Genomic DNA, 19589 nt, shown 5'->3' with positions numbered 1-19589 from the left:
CTGATCTCTGTGCATCACAAAGCACTTCCAAATTCAGTGTAAAACTCAAATTCTTGATTTGGTATACTAGAATAATTATTTGCACTGATTATTCATTTATAAATTAAAAAAAAGTAAAGTGAGGTGAATCCCATTTGAGTCTTCTGTGGCTTTATGAACAACATAGAGCCACAAATGATTATGTCATGAATGATTTCAGGCTGTTGCATGGAGCCTATGTACAGTTTAGGCCAGGCTTGGACAATTTGTAACTCTCCAGGTGTTGTGAAATACGTCCTACTATGCATTGCCAAATAGCTGAAAGGTGATAGCTGACAAGGTATGCTGGGATTTTGTAGTTTTCAATGACAATGGTTGACAAGGAAAGTCATTGAAAAAATCATAGGAGATTTATACTAACAGCATAAGCCCTTCCAGGAGATGGTGTTTTCTGTGTGCAAACTCCGTTCTCAGGTTTATCTAAATTAATATAGGTGGAATGATAGACACATTAGCAATGCTCACTTTACTGCAAATCAGTCCATATGATGTTCCAAAACAGAATTGTATACCTCATTAAATTAGGTTTAGAGGTTAAAGTACAAAATTATTGAAAAACTTCACAGGTAGAACAGTGGTACAGTACTTGGCAACAAGTGAAAGTGCTCTACATCAAGATACAGATGCTCTAAGCAAATTATATCAAAAGATGTTTTAACATTAAAAAAGCATATGATAGCAAGAAACAGACCGTTTGAAAATAGAAGCAGAAATGTTACAATATCAGGCACTTCTTAGGCAATAAAATTGCTCCACAAGGTTAGATTTTGCAAACTTACTATTGATCAAATGTTAATCTGAACAAGAACATTACAATCACAGCAAACTAAAATTTTAGATACTTGAAACTTTTTCTAGTTGATCCTACTTTAAAAAGGGAATGTGGATTATTGGATCGACCCTTACTAGGTCAACAGTCACTAGGTCAACCATTATTGATCGACAAGCACTAGGTCTGAAAGTCAACAGGAAAAAGGTCAATACAGGTAAAGGGCGACATGAGTTATTTTAACTTTTTTGGTGTGGTTTACTCTGTAAAATCAGCAGGAACCCCAGTTAGTGCCCTGTGTCCTCTCGCATGGCTCGCTTTGCTCGGCACAAGTTACTATTCCCCATCGTAGTCCATTGGGATTTTGTAGATTTCAAGGACAATGAATGACAAGGACAGTAATTGAAAAAATCATAGGAGATTTGTGCTGAGAGTATAAGCCCTTCCAGGAGATGGTGTTCTCTATGTGCAAACTCGGTTTCCAGTACCCCAAACATTTCATGTTTTCCAGGTCACCTGTGGATCTTTCAAAGGTGACAGTGATTAATATAGTACACCTGTGCACCTGCTGGTAGTCTGGAAAATGTAAACTGTTAGGTTTCTGAGGACTAGGATTGAGAAATATACCAATAAAAGAATTGCTGTAAAATTAAGAATATAAATGGTAAAAATCAAACCTAAGATGCTGAGCTGCCTTTACAGAATAAACTAGGTCGAAAAAATTGGTTCTGTCATCAAAACTATGATCTTATTACTTATCTATCTAGGTTAGATAGCAATTTTCTGAATTACTGCACATTACAATTCTTAAATGAATGTTTAGTTACTGATCACATCCATCTTGATGGAGGCATCAAATGTGCAACTTACCGAAATCTAATTTCCATGTTTTCCTGCACATTAGGACTCAGAGTACACCTTCTGTCCAATTGTAAAGACATCCCATGAATGTTTCTGAAGACCAATACTTAAAATTGGTGCCTTTTCATAGAAAGCAGTCATGGGCTCAAAGAATGAACAGACGCTCATTTATAGCAATTGCCAAAAACCCATAGATTTGAACCCAGTGTTACTGTATATAGCTTGAACCTTTCCTGTAGTCATATGCAACGTTTTGAAAAATGTTTTCTCCAATTAAGCGTAAAAAGGACAATATGAAATTCCATACATATTGCCATTTTGTCTTATGTTAGCAATATGTTATTAAAACAATAATACTGTAAGTATTTTAATTTAAGGGAGTGGACAAAATATGAATGTAGGACCTTGAAGTTTATAACTCTCCCAGACATGCAAATTTTTAATATTAAGCCAAACTGGAACAAAAGTTTATTTAAATGGCCGATGATCATGAAGTTTTGTTCTACCGTGCATGCATCTAAGTCACTAAAAAGTCATGTGGTGCATGTATCCCATGGTGTGTGCATACAGTCGCAGATCCAATTTACACTCATGGTCTCAGAAGTGTTTCAGGTGTTCATAGGTAGTGACTGGAAGATGCCACTTATGGACAGGTTATGTGAGTGTTACGGGGGAGATACTGAACTGGTTACAAACTCAGATGCCTAATCGCTCACAATGGAGGCCATACTGTGATGGAGATTCTGTCCCTAGCATGGTGCTGGAACAAGTATAATGGTCTAAAAAGATGCACCAAGCGATGTTTCAGCATCTTAAGACACTCAACATGGGTGTTTTTAGTCCTTGCACAAGAATGCACACGATAGTACATATGGATGTACACCAGGTAAGGGCTTGAACCATACTATGTCAGCAGCAGCAGCATCTGGTTCTGAAACCGTCCCAAAGAATCTCTGTAGATGTCCCTATTCGGAATAGTGGAATATTTCTAGTGACCATGTAAAATACAGTAGGTACATTTAGACATAATAAAATGTGATGTGCATCAGACTTTACCAACCTGTAAATGAGTCTTAATGTGTCTTTGCCGAGTATGAATAATTTAGTACATTTAATAATTTGTAAAATGCGGACATTTTATCGTTTTGAGTCAAGAACCTTGAAACATTGCCTACATGGGATTATTTCATAATAAGAATTAATATCATAATGCCATTTAAAATGTTTGTGAAAAACAATTATACTGTATAACTTGACATGCCAAAAAAATGTCTATGGCAAACTATGGAAAAAAAATTCTAGAAATTGAAGTCTGGGAAACTGGAACATCTGTAATTCATACTTCCCAACATTTAAAAGTGTAAAATTAGGAGAAAGTAAACCCCACTCCAAATCCACCCAACCACAAACACATTTATAAAATGACATAATTAATACTGAATGCAGTCAGCTCCACTGAATAGGACGGAATGACATTTTATAGTGCAATAGAGGCTTATTCCCTCAGACAGGGTTGTCCAAAATTGAACTGAATAATGAATGTAATTTTTTTTAATTATAAAAATGCCACATAAGTAACTTGCTTAACTTATTAATGTAACTATTTGCAGCCTCTCCACATCCTACTTCATAGAGCCTTTCACAAATGAAAATAAATCTCTTTTATAGGCTCTCCAGTTTCTTACCTGTCACCACATGCTGTCTAACACTTTTATATAGATATCACAAGAAACACATATCTCATTATCAGCTAACTGACATCTGCTGCAAATTGTAAGCTGGCACACTTCTCGATGCCAATTTACTTATTTTTGCTGTTAAATTAAATAAATAAAACATGTTGTTCTCAGAATCAATGTGTATATATACTTTTTTTATGAAATTGTATATCTCAGACTTCATAAAAAACTGATCTGCATCAACATATTACACCTTTATCTTTTATCACTTAACATTTTTTTTTTTATACAATGATAATAATAGTATATGATGTCTTGGTAATGGACTGTGGATTCCATCTTCCTTTGAGGGCTTATTTATTAAGTTGAACAGGCTGATACACATGCAGAAACACTAGTTTTAGCATGTTTTAAGTTATGGGTCCATTCAGCATTAGTGACCTGATGTGGAAAAAAGGAACCCTTCAGACTTTCAACTTTCAATTCAGCAACTTTCACTTGTTGGAGAATGTTTTCAGAAATGGATGCCACCTTCCTATAGGAAAGAGGTCTGAGTTTGTGCCATTCACATCAGTCTGGCCCTCTCCGCGAACATGCATGCACTCAGTTCAAACCTGGCAGTGTAAATTTTCACCACTGCTAGTGAACAAGTTAGTGATAGGACTAGTGGAAACAGCTGCTTTTCAGAGCAGCTGTCCCTTCACTGGAGCATAACTGAACTCCTCCGGTATTTTGGTATCCGCATCAGCAACTCACAGCAACCTGTACTGTATATCTCAATAAATGGGGGTCAGTGAGGCATATCAATGAATATGCTCCCTACAGTTTAAAGCAGGCATTCCCAACCTCAGTCCTCAAGGCACACTAGCAGTCCAGGTTTTAGTGATATCCATGCGAAAGCACAGGTGACTTAATCAGTAACTTAATGTGTCTTTGTGTTTTAATGTGATTTTGCCAAGTATGAATAATTTGGTACATTTAATAATTTGTAAAATGTGGCCATATTATCGACAATAGTATATGAATGAAAACCAGAAACACCCTTATCCTGCGCTGTAAAATTGCTGCCTTCTGAAACGGTCCTACTGTTAGCTAGGACCCGACCAGACAACCTCCAAAACGATGTATCAGATGGCGCTAATAATCACTTATTTATTCAACCAGCCATACGATTGACCACATCAATAAATAAATAATATCAATTTATTAAAAGCATATAATGCAAAAAGAGATAACCCTTTCATAGATACATAGCATTGATGAATGTTAGATGAAATAATGAAGGGTATATATTTTCTCTTCCACCCTGACGCGTTTCGTCCTTAACGGACTTCTTCAGAGGGGTGATCAATACAGCTATACTCCAAAATGAATCTTCAGATCCTTAGACCATTTGTCAGTATAGGTTTGTATAACAATTTTAAAAGTTTGAAAGACTTCTGTCTTAGTTCGTAAGGGTCAATTAGTTAAAATCTGAAAAATAGCCCACCTCAGGGAGAAACTCATATATAAATTCGCGTATATCCACATAAGGACCACAGAATCCTGTGTGCTCCTGTGTGCTCTCTTGCACTTTGGGAGTCTTTCAAACTTTTAAAATTGTTATACAAACCTATACTGACAAATGGTCTAAGGATCTGAAGATTCATTTTGGAGTATAGCTGTATTGATCACCCCTCTGAAGAAGTCCGTTAAGGACGAAACGCGTCAGGGTGGAAGAGAAAATATATACCCTTCATTATTTCATCTAACATTCATCAATGCTATGTATCTATGAAAGGGTTATCTCTTTTTGCATTATATGCTTTTAATAAATTGATATTATTTATTTATTGATGTGGTCAATCGTATGGCTGGTTGAATAAATAAGTGATTATTAGCGCCATCTGATACATCGTTTTGGAAATAGTATATGAATACTTGGTAATGGACTGTGGTTTCCATCTTCCTGTGAGGGTTTATTTATTATGCTGAACAGGCTGATACACATGCAGAAACACTAGTTTCAGCATGTTTTAAGTTACGGGTCCATTCAGCATTAGTGACCTGATATGGAAAACAGGAACCCTTCAGACTTTCAACTTTCAATTAATCAACTTTAACTTGTTGGAGAATGATTTCAGGAACTGATGCCACCTTCGTATAGGAAAGAGTTCTGAATTTGTACAAATTTGTATTCTTACACTTAACAATAATGTATATATGCAACTTGACTGTAAATTATAAATGCTAAATTAGTATTACACTATTCATATGCAATATAAAATAATGAAGTTACATATACACAAAAAAATAGTGTCTTGGCAGTGTTATTTGTTAAAATAGCATTTTCCATATAAAATGTAATAATATACAAACACTCACATACATTGCTATGAATCTAGTGGGAATATTCCTTCCTGCAGTAGTCCAAATAGAAATTCAAATAGACTGTTGCAATTTGACATAATTTTGTTACTTTGATAATTGAGGTACTATCTGCTGGAATAGTCAATGCATAAACAACCAATAAGATCCAATCAGTGCTAGGATCATCTTCATCAACATTTAAAACATACAGCTCTCAAGGAAACTATCTATGTATACATCCATGTCTCTGTAGGTTGCAACTCCAGGGCATGCTACACTTTTGTGTATAGTACATGGCCTTACTGTATTCATCTAATGCCTGACAGCCCCTGCTCTGTTTGTAAGATAAGATAAAATCAACAATTGAATGACAGGAAGACATAAAAAAAGACTCAGGAGTGACCCCACTTCCCGTATCGAAAAAAATTATATGATCTTACGCAATAAACTCTGGAAAAAAGGTAATAATTAAATATGAATCTTACTTTATTAACATTCTAAACCTCTCTGATCCAACAATAATCAGACTACAGTACCAAAAAAATCTTACAAAATTTGACCCATTCAAATGGAATGCCAATTATGACTGGGACAAACAACCTAGCATCTAATATGTTAGCAATGATTAATTACTACCTTCAAGCTATAGTAGTTAAGAATTTACTGTATATTAAAGATACTTCAGATGTACAGTAATTTGTAAACTGGAAACAAATAATTTGGACATAGACTGTATTCTAATCAGCTCTGATGCAAACACTTATATACAATGTAAAAGGATGTGATGTAATCTATATCTTTTTAAACAAGAATGACTACTCCAATGAATTAAAAGAGTTTATTTTAAAGGTATTTGGTTCATTTTATAGAACTATTTCTTTTAAAAGGGTGCCTATAATTTGCAACAAATCAGAACCGCAATGGGGACCATGTTTGACCCATACGATGTAAATCTTTTTAAGGCATATTAGCAGATTAAAACCCATAAAGTATAGGGGTTGAATTCATATTGAAGGAACTAGTACACACCACCACCATTAGTTGAACAATATTCCTTTGGGGCAGTATAGGCACTGGAAATAAGACTTTATAAATAGCTTTTATAAAATGATATTAATGTTTATAGTTCTTTTATTGGACAGAGTAGCCGATGCAGGAATGGACATTTTCTGATGCACGGTCTGGTGCTTTAGTAATAAAGTGTGGGCACTGTACTTCAGATTACTCACTGTCCTTTTCTCTCCCTACCTTCATTTTCTTCTTGCACCCTCCAAAGTGATTCCCACTCTGGTCAGGATCCAGCCTCTTCTGCCATATGTGGCCACATACAACTGCAGCTACTGATGAGGACGTCACCCAGTGCTGTGTATTCTGCATTCTCAGCACTACTGTGGTCCCTGCTTCTCTCTGCTTATTGCATTACCACTCCAATGCGTTTCATGCCACTAGGGCACTTTATCAAGGACGTTGTGGGCAAGTTAGAAGTTCTTTTATCGGTAAAACAAGCATTTATTATTTCCTGTTATAACTGGTATGTGTACAATAAATACCCAGAAAATACATTTAAAAAGCACCAATTTATGCACTTTATTTATAAAGTTTATTTGCAGTGTTCTTACTTATATATTTTTTTTTATTTTATGTTAGTGTGAGTTGCTATAATACTTTTTTACAGCACACACAAAGATTTTATTCCTTAGGGGCAGTTCATGAGTTTTAAAGAAATTGTTCGGAAGCAGAAACTTATAAGAAGCAAGTTAAATTTGGTATATGCAACATATGGAATATATGACCTGTATTCTTAAGAATTCCTCCAAAATATTTGATAAGGTCTGGGGCCTCTGGCTCACTTCACAATACACCCCCTCTCCATTTGAGTAAGGATGAGATTCCTAATCCCTTAAATTGGTATCCGACCATCAGGGTCTTTCTTCTGTCTTGTTTTCTATCTTTGTTTGTGTGACTCCTCTTTCCTTCTCTTCTCATAGTTTGCCACACTTTTTCCCCTCTCAAGCTTCTTTTTCCCCTCTTTTCCCTCTCCTAACTATAAAATGTGTCAATATGCTGTAATGTGTGTACAGACTGTGTTGCATTTCTTATTATAATGTCTTCTCCTATGTGTCATTGTATTTATTTTCTGTGCCCTCTCAATAAACTTTATATATAAAAACAGAAGCATGTTAAAGGTATGCCTAAGATATTTTTATCTAATAATGAGACTGACTCAAAATATTAGTGGGCATTTGCTACTAAATATAGTATTTACTATAGAAATTTAGAAAAAGTAATTTGGAAGTACTGTACTGGAGACACTATTGACCTCTCTCTTCTCATACAAACACTACAATCCCTAGGTCTTCAAGACACAGTCCTCTCTTAGTTCCTATCCTACCTATCTAATTGCTCCTTCAGTGTTCGCTTCTCTGAATCCACCTCCTCGTTGCTACCTCTTTCAGTTGGAGTACCACAAGGCTCTGTCTTAGGTCCTCTGCTTTTCTCAATCTATACCTTATCTCTTGGTAAACTAATCAGTTCTTTTAGATTTCAGTATCATCTGTACGCAGATGATACTCAAATCATACTTGCCTACCTGACCCTCTCCATGAGGGAGAAAATGCTCTGTTCCTGGACTTTCCTGGTAATGTATGATTGCCATTACCTGTGGTGAAACACCTTTCTTATCAATTAACTAGCTCACCACAGGTGATGGCAATCATACATTACCAGGAAAGTCCAGGAACAGAGCATTTTCTCCCTCATGGAGAGGGTCAGGTAGGCAAGTATGACTCAAATCTATCTCTCATGCCCAGATTTGTCCCCATCTGTATTGGTCAGTGTCACTGAATGTCTTTCTTCTGTTTCATCTTGGATGTCATCTCGCCACCTCAAAATTAATATTTCCAAAACAGAGTTACTTATATTTCCACTGGCCAATAGTAGTTACCAACCTGATATCTCTAGAACCCAACAATCAATCATACCCCACAATCTCGCTGCCTAGGTGTCACACTTGACTCAGAACTGTCCTTTGCTCCCCACATTTAATCTGTCTCAAAATCATGTTACATGCATCTAAAAAACATATCCAAAATACGACCATACATCACACAAGACACTGCAAAAACTCTAATCCATGCTCTCATTATCTCCTGCATGGATTATTGCAATAGTCTTCTTACTGGTCAAACCAAAAAGAAACTCTCACCACTACAATCCATTCTGAATGCAGCTGTAAGGCTAATCTTCTTTGCTAGACGTTCATCATCTGCAGATTCACTCTGTCAGTCCCTCCATTGGTTACCTGTATTCTACCATATTCAATATAAAATACTTTTACTCACACATAAGGCCATTAACCATATTACACCAATGTACATCTCCTTGCTCATCTCAAAATATCTCCCAACCCGACCTCTCCGCTCTTCAAAAGATCTATGTCTCTCATCCACACTCATTATTTGCTCACATGCACAATTGCAGGACTTTCTTTGGGCTGTGGAATGCACTACTATGCACAATAAGACTCTCCCCTAGTCTCCAAACCTTCAAGCATTCCCTGAAAACTCACCTCTTCAGGCTGGCTTATCACATTCATAAACCGCTCCCACATCCTTCATAAGCTTTCCTTTCTGATTATATCCTCACTGTACAGTCCGCACATATCCCCCACATATTTTCTCTTTCTTCACTTTCCCTTCCTTCTGACCATGGTTCATCATTGCTGTGATGTGATAGCATGCAGCCCACCTAGAACCTTTGCAATCCGGTGGACAAATATGCAACTGATGGTGTCTTTCCTTTTGTATCAATGCCTATTTCCCTATAGATTGCAAGCTTGCGAGCAGGGCCTCACTACCTCTATGACTGTTTGTTTATTACCCAGTTCTGTTTTATCATTGTGTACAATTGTAAAGTGCAACGGAATTTGCTGCGCTATATAAGAAACTGTTAATAAATAAATAATAAATAAATTATGTGAAGACCTTATTCGGAAGCAGAAACTACCTATTACCTACTGAACTTATTTTCATCTATAGGATATCCCCATCTATTAAAAATAACTGGTTAAGAGTGTTTTGTCTGAGAAGGAATTTCACTAGTTACTGTAGTACTAAGGGATTCCATCACTGTGGGATATGCCTAATGTGTAGAAGCACAACATTACTGACTAATCAAATGAAAGTTACATAATTTACCACCGATACTAAGAGATATGTTAGTGATGATTATATTACATCTAATTCAAGAAATGTAATTTATTATTAGAGTGTACAGTACCTGTGGTTTATGTTATGTAGGTAGAAATACATGGAATCTAAAAGACAGATTGTCAGAGTTTGTTTATATTATTAGAAAAGACCTTACCACACATTTTAAAAATCACCATACATATGTGTCCTCCTACTGTACATCCAGCCTCAATACGCCTCCCAGTGTAAGATGCCTGGTGCGAGTAAAACACCAAGTTCCACGCAACTCTGCTATTGTTGAGTACCTTTTTTTGCCGAAAATGCTTCTTAATCAATACGATGCGACTAGGACGCACCAGGAGGATGCATATCAATTTGATATGTAACACTGATCTGTGCAGGCTTCTCAAACTACACTGCTCAGGGAGACGTCTATTTGAAAAGTGTGTTTTGTCCAGAATTTGCTCCGTGTTTATAAACATGTCAATTTCCATGTTGTATTCTTTCTTATTGAAAGTATTTTTAAGTTGGTTCAATAGTGTATTGATTTTTATTTACAGATTTGAACATGTTTTGCGGTTCAAATCATGATTTTTCTACCATGTTTGCCTTTAGTAAATCTCTGAGTTGGAAAAAAAAGATAAACACACCCAAGAATGTAATCTCGGGCATACACAATTTTTAGTAAATTTACCCCTTGATGTCAGATATAAGTATGATGATATTACAATGTTACACTGCAAATTTAAAAAAACCTTTCCTTGTTTGAATTTTTTTTTCTAGATGGGAATATTAATAATTGTGTATGAGAACCTATTTAAGCAATCTGTTGCTAAAATACATCTACTGATTACTGGAACAAAGATAGCAAGCTGACCTCTTTCAAGGAAATGTCCTGTTATCTATCCATAACAGTATCTCCAGTTGAAATATTGTCTCCCCGTCACCACTCAGTATCAGTATTATCAAATTGCTCATTGGTTTAGGGCCATGTCTAAATTGCCCAAAGCCTCTTCCACTCCACACCATCTTTTATGTAAATTAACCATCTGCTCTTCTCAGGGTTATATCACTTTTTGGTACCAACACACCCAGTATAATAGTATAATAGGTTGAAAGTTAAAAGGTCGACAGTGTCTAGGTGGACACCAAATGGTCGATATGCACAAGGTCGACAGGGTTACAAGGTCCACACAGAAATGGTAGACAGATGAAGAGCTTGACATGAGTTTTTAATTTTTTTTGGTGTCAAATGTTCCCTTCCAGCACGAGGAACCCTAGTTAGTGCACTGCGTCCCCTCGCATGGCTCACTTTGCTTGCCGTGCTTTGGGCAAGGTGCCTCTCTCCGCTATCGCTGCACTCTGCAAAAGTTACTATTCCCAATCGTAGTCCTCGTGGACAGTAAAATATGATTAAAAAAAAAACACATTTCGACCACATGCTGTGTCGACCACTGTCATGTCGATCTTTTCACCATGTTGACCTTTTGACCATATGCATGTCAACCATTTGGAGTCGAGCTACTGACTCTCGACCCTTTAACTGTCGAATTATATTACAGATACCTCAGATTTTACCTGCTGACAAATCTGTTACTCAACAGTGCTGGGAATCAAATTTGCAGTGCACTTTTACAGCCTTGCAGTAGGAAAGTATACATACTAATTCGTCCCACATCTAGATGTACTAACCATATTGAGATGCATTTTAAATTACTTTTTGCTTTTTAAATTACTTCTGCTTTAACTTACACCAGTTACTGTAAACTTCATAAAATGTGGTCATCATGGTCAAAATATTGTTGTTGTCAGTGTGCAGAGGTAGGTACACTCCTATGCATTTTTTGGGATTTTCTATACAGTACCTCTGCCAATTCTGGGTTGATGTTTTTGACATATTGTCAAAAATATTAAGGTTGCTGTTACACCTGGACCACCTCTCACTCTGCTGCAGTGATGTCCTTCCTCCATACTTAAATCTGAACATTATTTGACAGGTCAAATTCTGCTAGCAGCTACAGCCACATTAGTAAATTATGGGAATACTCTACTATCCCCATTTTAACTAAAGTCATTACTAAAGTTCAGCTTAACTTTGAAATGGAAACTTTTGAAGCACCATATTCTGCCAAGCCTGCTTCCCATGCATCAAAATGGCTTTCTTGGCATATATATATTACTGAAGGTGAAGGAGCTAGAACTGGCACACTTGATCAAACGTTCCCGTAGCTTCTATTCTGCCAGTTCTAGTTTTATTCTAGTCCTATTACCCATTTGTATACGTGCAGATACTGTATCTGTCTTGCCTTGTATCATGTGCTTTAAAGCAGTTACAATTGTACTTTATATGTTCCAGCTGATTATTACCTAATCTTGGACATCACATTGTGTCTTTATTCCCATTTTCGCCCTTTGTTTTATTTATGAAAAATGATTTAATAAAAATAAATGCAGTAAAAATAAAAATAAAAAAAGAGATCAAGTTAAAAATAATTCTGACAGGTCAACTAACTAAGATAAAAAGAAGAAACTACAGGCCTAGTGATTACAATTTACAGACTGATATGAATATTAATTGATTTACTAAAAAAAATTTTTTTATTCAGATATCTATGTCTGTATAAGGAACAAAAAAAAAAGTTTGAGTATAGTTTTATTTAGGTTTTTCCATGAAAACCGGTACTTTTACTCAAAAAGTAATCTACTGTCACAAGGTAACTCTACATGCCGATATGTTGGCTGCCTCCTCTGAGGGGGCAGCCAGGTAGGCACAGCAGTGGGGAATGGTAGGGCATGTACAGGGCATGGCGCAAGACGTGGCAGGGGATGTGAAGCCGAATAGGGGCAGAACCGGGGGCATGACAGTGTGACCACATCACTGTGACCCCACCCCTGCTACACAATGCTAATATTACCAGCATTGTGAGGCATGGGGATGAGCAACAATGATGTGATTCAGCACAAATCACATAATTGAATCCCCCTGACCATGCCATGACCACTGCTGCGAGGTGTGTAGGCTGTAGGATGCTGTGGGGAGAGGGGAGGGGGGCGGCATTCAGCCAGGAGTCTTGCGCTCTCTTCTGGGAGGACAGGAATGCCACCCAATTTTCAGGAGCTTCCTGGCAATTCAGTACAGTATGAAGATAACACAAGATTTTTAATAACTTCCACACTCTGGATAAGTCTTTGATTTCTTCCTGTTTCTTGATCTACAATAGTTGTAAGAATTTAAAATTATCCAAAAAGAAGTTTGGCTAATGTCCATCACTGAGTACCATCAGAAAAAAGAACTAGTTTTATTTCCAGTATTAACTGTGTTTATGTAAAAATGGAATAGATTTTTTTTTCAAAAGCATTACTTGGAACACTTTGTACTAGGATCTTTTTTCCCTACTCTTGTATTTATATATAGGAACACTATTTGTATTAAAAACCCTTCAGTAAAAAAATGATTAGGGATAGCTAGCTCACATGTAAGTGTGTAGAATTAGTTTTGACCTAACAGAAGAAGTTATATTGTTTGCCAAAAAAACAATCCTTTTCGATTAAGCATAATGTACTATTTTTGTACATTAATTGCCGAGTTCTAGCTGAGGAAGATTTATGAATGTATCAGATTTATTAAGAAAGATACACATGACATATATCATCATTATAATAACATGGATCATTTTAAATAATGTGTATCGGAAGTAGCATATCTAGGAATGCGTACAGTAGCTCAGAAATATCAACTCAGAAATAGTTTATAGTTGCAATATAGGTAATAACTGGTCCTATATGTGACAGGCACTGGCTAACCACAGAGCCAGGTTTACATATAATATATGAGCCAAAGGGAACATGTAGGCATTATACACAGGTGCAGCATTATAAACTCATGGAAATTTGGTGATGTTTGATCAGAGATGTGCTGAAAAGATTAGCAGGTGAGGCACTGCCTCCCCTGCCATATACTTTTTCCTCCAGAGTTTGGGCTATAAAAATTATTAGAATAATGCAAAGAAGATATTTCAAACAAATTATTAGTATTTTTCATAGACTTTAGTCAGTCAAAACTCTGGTTTAAACGTAATTATACAAGGAAAGGCTTTGCCTCACCTGCCTCACCCCACCGCACGTCACTTATGTATAATGTGCTTTGTCATTGACAAAATTACAGAAAAATAATAAAGGTTTGTCCCTGTGACATTTCCTTTCTCTTACCTATATAGCAAATATCAATATTTGATCCTTATTAAATGATAGCCTATTAGGAAATTATTCAAAACATGTGTGTCACGCATTGACAACACCTTTATCAATTCCCAGTCTGTCAATATGGTCACCTAAAAAGATTTATTAAAACAATTTTTTAAATGTATTTCAAGCTAAATTTCTCATTTACAGAAGGCAGCGCGGAGCAATGCACCACTAGGAAATGTAATGGTATCTTACAGGCCAGTTCCATGTATCTTATTACAGGCCGGTTCCATGACTTTGTTTGTCATTAAGTGTTGTACTTGAGCGTATCTTAGTTTTAAAATTACTTTAAAAAAAAATCCCCCCCACACACACCAAAAGTATCGTTAAATATAATTATGTATGTGTTTTCTTAAAATAATCTATTTCACGGCCTGTAAAAAAGGCTCCAGATTAAACATAATAATAATAATAATAATAATTTTGTTGTAAATGTATAACTTTCCCTTAAGACTGAAACAAACCAAACACACTAAGTTATACAACTTGACTTGCATTCACATTTACAATATTTTAAACATCAACTTATGAGTACAACCTATATATTTCAGATTCTAGTATTCTCTAACTGGGATATTATAGTATTGTATACTTTATTTAGCGATTTCACCTCTCTTACTTAGAAAACTGCTGGCCAATGTGTCACGAGTACATTTTTCAGGAACCACAAGCAATCATAGAGTATGTTACTCAGCGTACAGTAGCAAGGTCGACAGTTCTATTATTATATGAAAAAACGTGCATAATGCATATCAAGCACAAATTATTATATAAACTATTGTATTTGTTTAAATTGAAAACATGAAGACTGATGACCATGACATTCATAGGTATTTCAATCTAAAATATTAAATGTAGCTATTATTAAAAGCATCGATGTCTAAAGGCTGTAGCTGTCAAAAACAAAACACAAGTGGAAAATAGCCTAAACTAAAAGCTGCAAAGAAAAATAGTATAGTAACACAAACAAATATCAAAAGTACTTATGGCAGTTTCATCTATCTATCTATCTATCTATCTATCTATCTATCTATCTATCTATCTATCTATCTATCTATCTATCTATCTACTGTACTGTATTGTATTTTTGCAATACATCATTGTGTCTCATGTTCCATACACATATATGTATGATACAAAACTCGAAAAGGCTACATTTTTATGTTTTGTATTGCATGTGTATTGTATGTGTTTTATTCTACAGTACATATTAAATGAGAAAGAGGCTCAGAAGCAGGACAGAATCTGTGAACATGCGATTCCAACACTGTGACCAGTGCAGCAAATACAATCCTGATTCATAAGTTTTACAATGTATGTGATTGTAATACTTTATTAATTATTTTTGATAAAACATTCATACATACTTCACTATTTTTGCTCTTATTCTTCTTTTATAGACCCTTTACTAAAGCCCTGAGAGGAAGGAGCTTTTAAAGGGAGCTGCATACTTTTGAATAATTCGATTTCTGACCACTTCTTACAATTGGGACATACTGTACAACTGTATGGTTTGTGCACTATGATGTATTTTGTACTCAAACACAGGGGATGCAGTCGGGGTCCCGTGGTCGGGATGGCGACGCTTGAAATTCCGGTGCTGATATCCTGACATGGGCCAAAATGCTGTGCCGGAACATCGACATCACAGGAATACCGGTGCTGGAATCCAGACCTCTGACATCCCAAACGTAAGAATGCCAGGGTCTCGTAGATTTTAGCCATGGAGGGGAGGCTTAGGTTTAGGCTGCAGGGGGATGGTTAGAGTTAGGCTGCAGAGGGAGGGGCAGGGTTAGGCTGAGGGACAGGGAGGGTTAGTGTTAGGCAGCAGAGAAGGGGGGTTAGGGTTAGGCCCCCCCTGGGGAGGGTTAAGGTTAGGCTGCAGGGAATGGAGGTTTAGGGTTAGGCTGCGGGGAAAGGAGGGTTAGGGTTAGGCTGTGGGGAGTGTTGTTAGGTTTAGACACCACCGGGGAGGGTTATGGTTAGACTGCGGGGGTGGGGGGTGGTTAGAGTTAGGCTGAAGGAAGGGAGGTGAAGGGGGAGAGGGGGAGGGGATTATTAGGATGTCGGTGTTGGTCTTGTGACTGCCAGCATCCCAAATGCTGGTATTTTATATCACACCCAAACACAGGAACTACAGCCATGTGGCCCATGTGAATACCCTAGGAACCAGCAGCAAGGAAGTCCTGACTGTGTGGATTCATCTGTTCAAGAGTCTTCAGAACAGCAATTATATTGGATATGAAATCAGATTGATTCCCATGCTTGCTCAGGAGAGCTGGAGCCTTCAGAGACATCAGCTTTTGGAGCTGATTCAGACCTGATCGGTGCTGTGCATTTTCGCACAGCAGTGATCAGATCTGAACTGTGCATTCTCCGGCGCCTCTGGGCACCGGCGATTGCCAGACAGCCGAAGGCTGTCTTAGCCAAGTGATCGCCTCTGCCTGATTAACAGGCAAAGGTGGTCACTGGGTGGGAGGGGGTGGGCCGGTGGCATTTGGCCGCCGTTTAGGGGGCACAGTCCGGGCAACACAGGCATGCCCGGACCTTTGGGGGAGGTAGGCCGCGGTGTCTGCGTGATGTCACACGCAGCCGCAGTGACCTTCACAGCGACAAGTAGCTCCTGCCAGCATTTAGGAGCTGCGCTGGCTGGGAGCTACTCCTGAAGTATAAAAGCATCGCCGCTGTGCAATGCTTTTGTACTTCTGCAGGGGGGGCAGTCGGGCCTGACATGCGGGATGGACTAGCCCTGTGCTGGGCTGATCTTAGATGTGCTAAATTTAAACTATTGAGAACAGCCAGAATCCACAGCGATCATGCTACTTTAGAGGCTGAACTGAACAAAGTGGTAGAGAGGTTTCGAATAAGAGGATACGATGTAAGGTTGCTACAGGAACAAAAAATGGAAGTCCTGAACCTGGAACGGAAAAAGTTGCTCTCTAAGGCCGAGAGGAGTCCCAAAGAAGTGATAACCTGGACAAGCAAATTCAGCACTTCCAGCCCGATTGCCCAAAGAGCCACGAGAGCGTTATGGCCCATAGTGGCAAGTGACGATAAACTCAGTTGCTTCAAATCTAAAAGGCCCATGTGTTGCTTCACTAAGGGAAAAAGCATCAAAGATAACGTGGTGCATGCAGACATCACTGGCTTCGGCACTGAAGCACCAAGGAATTTCCTGAGTTAAGCACCGGGATGTTACAAATGCTTGGGATGTACTACATGCAAGTACATGATGGTAGGAAACACGTTCAAACACCCTAGCAAAAATCGGGACTTCAAAATCAACCATGTGGTGACCTGTACTACTACACATATTATATACCTTATCATGTGCCCATGTGGACTAGGCTACGTGGGCAAAACCATTAGAGATCTACGCCAACGAATGGCACTACATCGCTCTGCCATCACAGCGGCAATTAAGAGTGGGAAATCAGAGCAACCTGTCGCCCAGCACTTTGTAGATAAACAACACCCTCTTAGCTCATTAAAGCACATGGTGATCGATCATGTGCCCAGTAGTATAAGAGGGGGAGATAGACATGGCAAGTTGCTGAAGCTGGAGGCAAGATGGATCTTTAAACTAGAGACAATCAGACCGAAGGGCCTCAATGATCAAATCCTCTGGAACACGCTGGGGAAATGAGGAACCAAGAGAATTCATGGATAATCCCCGTCTCGTTACTGTACTCAACTACATTGTATAGATTCACGGGTGATTAGGAGTAAAGGGTGACTGGGCTACTAACAACCTCCCATGATTTATTCTAATTGATTTATCTCTATTAACATTCTATTCTTACTAGAGGTGGTGGATTTAGTCGACATAGTTAATCCTGCAGCCTATTATGACATAGCTTAGAAGTTAAGATATTTTATGATGAATGTTTTATTCCAAAGAGGGTCATCCCTATTGCCATTACCATGTAGGCATGTTTATAAATAAACAGTCACTATTGTCACTATTTTGCACCTGTAGGCCCCGGCGCAGCAGCGCAATGGTAAACGGCAGGGTCGCCTAGGCAACCGAGCCAGGAGCCAGACGCAATGCCATAGCAACGGGAGACCGGAAGCGGTGAGACGGCGCGGACGTGGCGTCACCAGCCCAGCGCCGGAAACCCTCAGGTCCCGGAGCGGATGAGCAGCGCGGGGAGGAATCTGCCTGACACGTGGTGGAGCACAGCTTTAAAGGTAAGAGGTTTGTCACTTACACTCATTCACACCTTGACAAAGGGGTTACGGACCCCGAAACGTTGGAACAGTGATTCAATAAACACACAAAGATTTTTTTCAAAGTCCTGGAGTGACGCTGCTATTTGTCTTAGTGTTACCTGATTTGGAGCGGAGGGCACCCAGGCAATTGCCGTTAAGGACCAGGAGTGCCGGGCATCAAACACCATTATATATATATATATATATATATATATTAGATGAGAGAGAGAGAGATCTGTGATGGGCAGGCAATGATGATGCTGCACTACATATACCAGCACTGCCATGTGTAAGATCACCAGTCCTTGTACAGCTCTCAGCCAGTCTGTGCATAGAGGAGGCCAGTAGCTACCATCAGCTGGTCAGAGGGGTCAGAGCATGACCTGTGCAGGGTGTGGGAGGGGTGAGCACAGGACCCCGCACCTCCACTGTGTGCAGTACATATAAAGCAGCTGAGCAGGTTTTCTGCCTCCTCCTTACCCTTATCATCTGCAGCCTCAACACTGACTCCTCTTCCTCATCGTCACTGCACTGCTCACCCCACACAGGGTCTCACCCCTTTCTGCTGCACTGATTCACCTTGTCCCCTTTCTGGTAAGTGGCCACATGTGTCCCCGTTGACTCCGCTCTGAGTGCTGTGGGACCGTCTGGTAGTTCCACCATCTGTTTCCTGGTTACTGTTGCTACTTGTTGCAGAGTCCCGGGATGGCAAGTAACATGGGGTTGCAGCACAGTGTATAGAGGAGGGGGTTCAGAGTATGCAGTAATTGGCGAGAGCAATATATGGAGGCAGGGGGTGCCCTGTATATAGGGGCATTATATGGAGGGTAATGGGGGTGCAGGGTATATATAGGGGCAGTATATGGTGGGGACTGCAGAATACAGAAAGAGGATGGGGGTACAGTGTATATATGGGCAGTATATGGTGTGTGTGTGTGTGTGTGTGTGTGTGTGTGTGTGTGTCCGTGTCACGAACGGAACTCCAGTGGACACCCTATAGTGACCTGCAGTGGCACCACAGAGGTGAGGAGCAGCGTGTTAAATATATAGATATGCAATACTATATTTAAAAAATCTGCATCTCTCTCTCCACTGTCCCTATATGCCCCGAAATGCCACTCTCTCCCCAGTACCTATCTACCTTAAACCCTCCCCTCTCTCCCCCGGGTCCCTATCTGCCCCAACCCTCCCACCCTCTCTCTTTCTCCCCCAGTCCCTATCTGCCCCACCCCCACTTTCTCTATC

The 19589-nt window shown here is 38.8% G+C and overlaps 1 protein-coding gene across 4 annotated transcripts in view; it reads right to left on the bottom strand.

The window, feature by feature from the left end:
- The window catches only part of MARCHF1 (membrane associated ring-CH-type finger 1), a 508234-nt gene that overhangs the window by 142690 nt on the left and 345955 nt on the right, over nt 1–19589 (bottom strand). The window lies entirely within an intron of this gene.

Source organism: Pseudophryne corroboree, chromosome 1 (assembly GCF_028390025.1).
Source record: "Pseudophryne corroboree isolate aPseCor3 chromosome 1, aPseCor3.hap2, whole genome shotgun sequence".
Taxonomy (NCBI): Eukaryota; Metazoa; Chordata; class Amphibia; order Anura; family Myobatrachidae; genus Pseudophryne; species Pseudophryne corroboree.
Note: the sequence above shows the minus strand (reverse complement) of the source record. Positions and strands in the feature narration are given on the sequence as shown.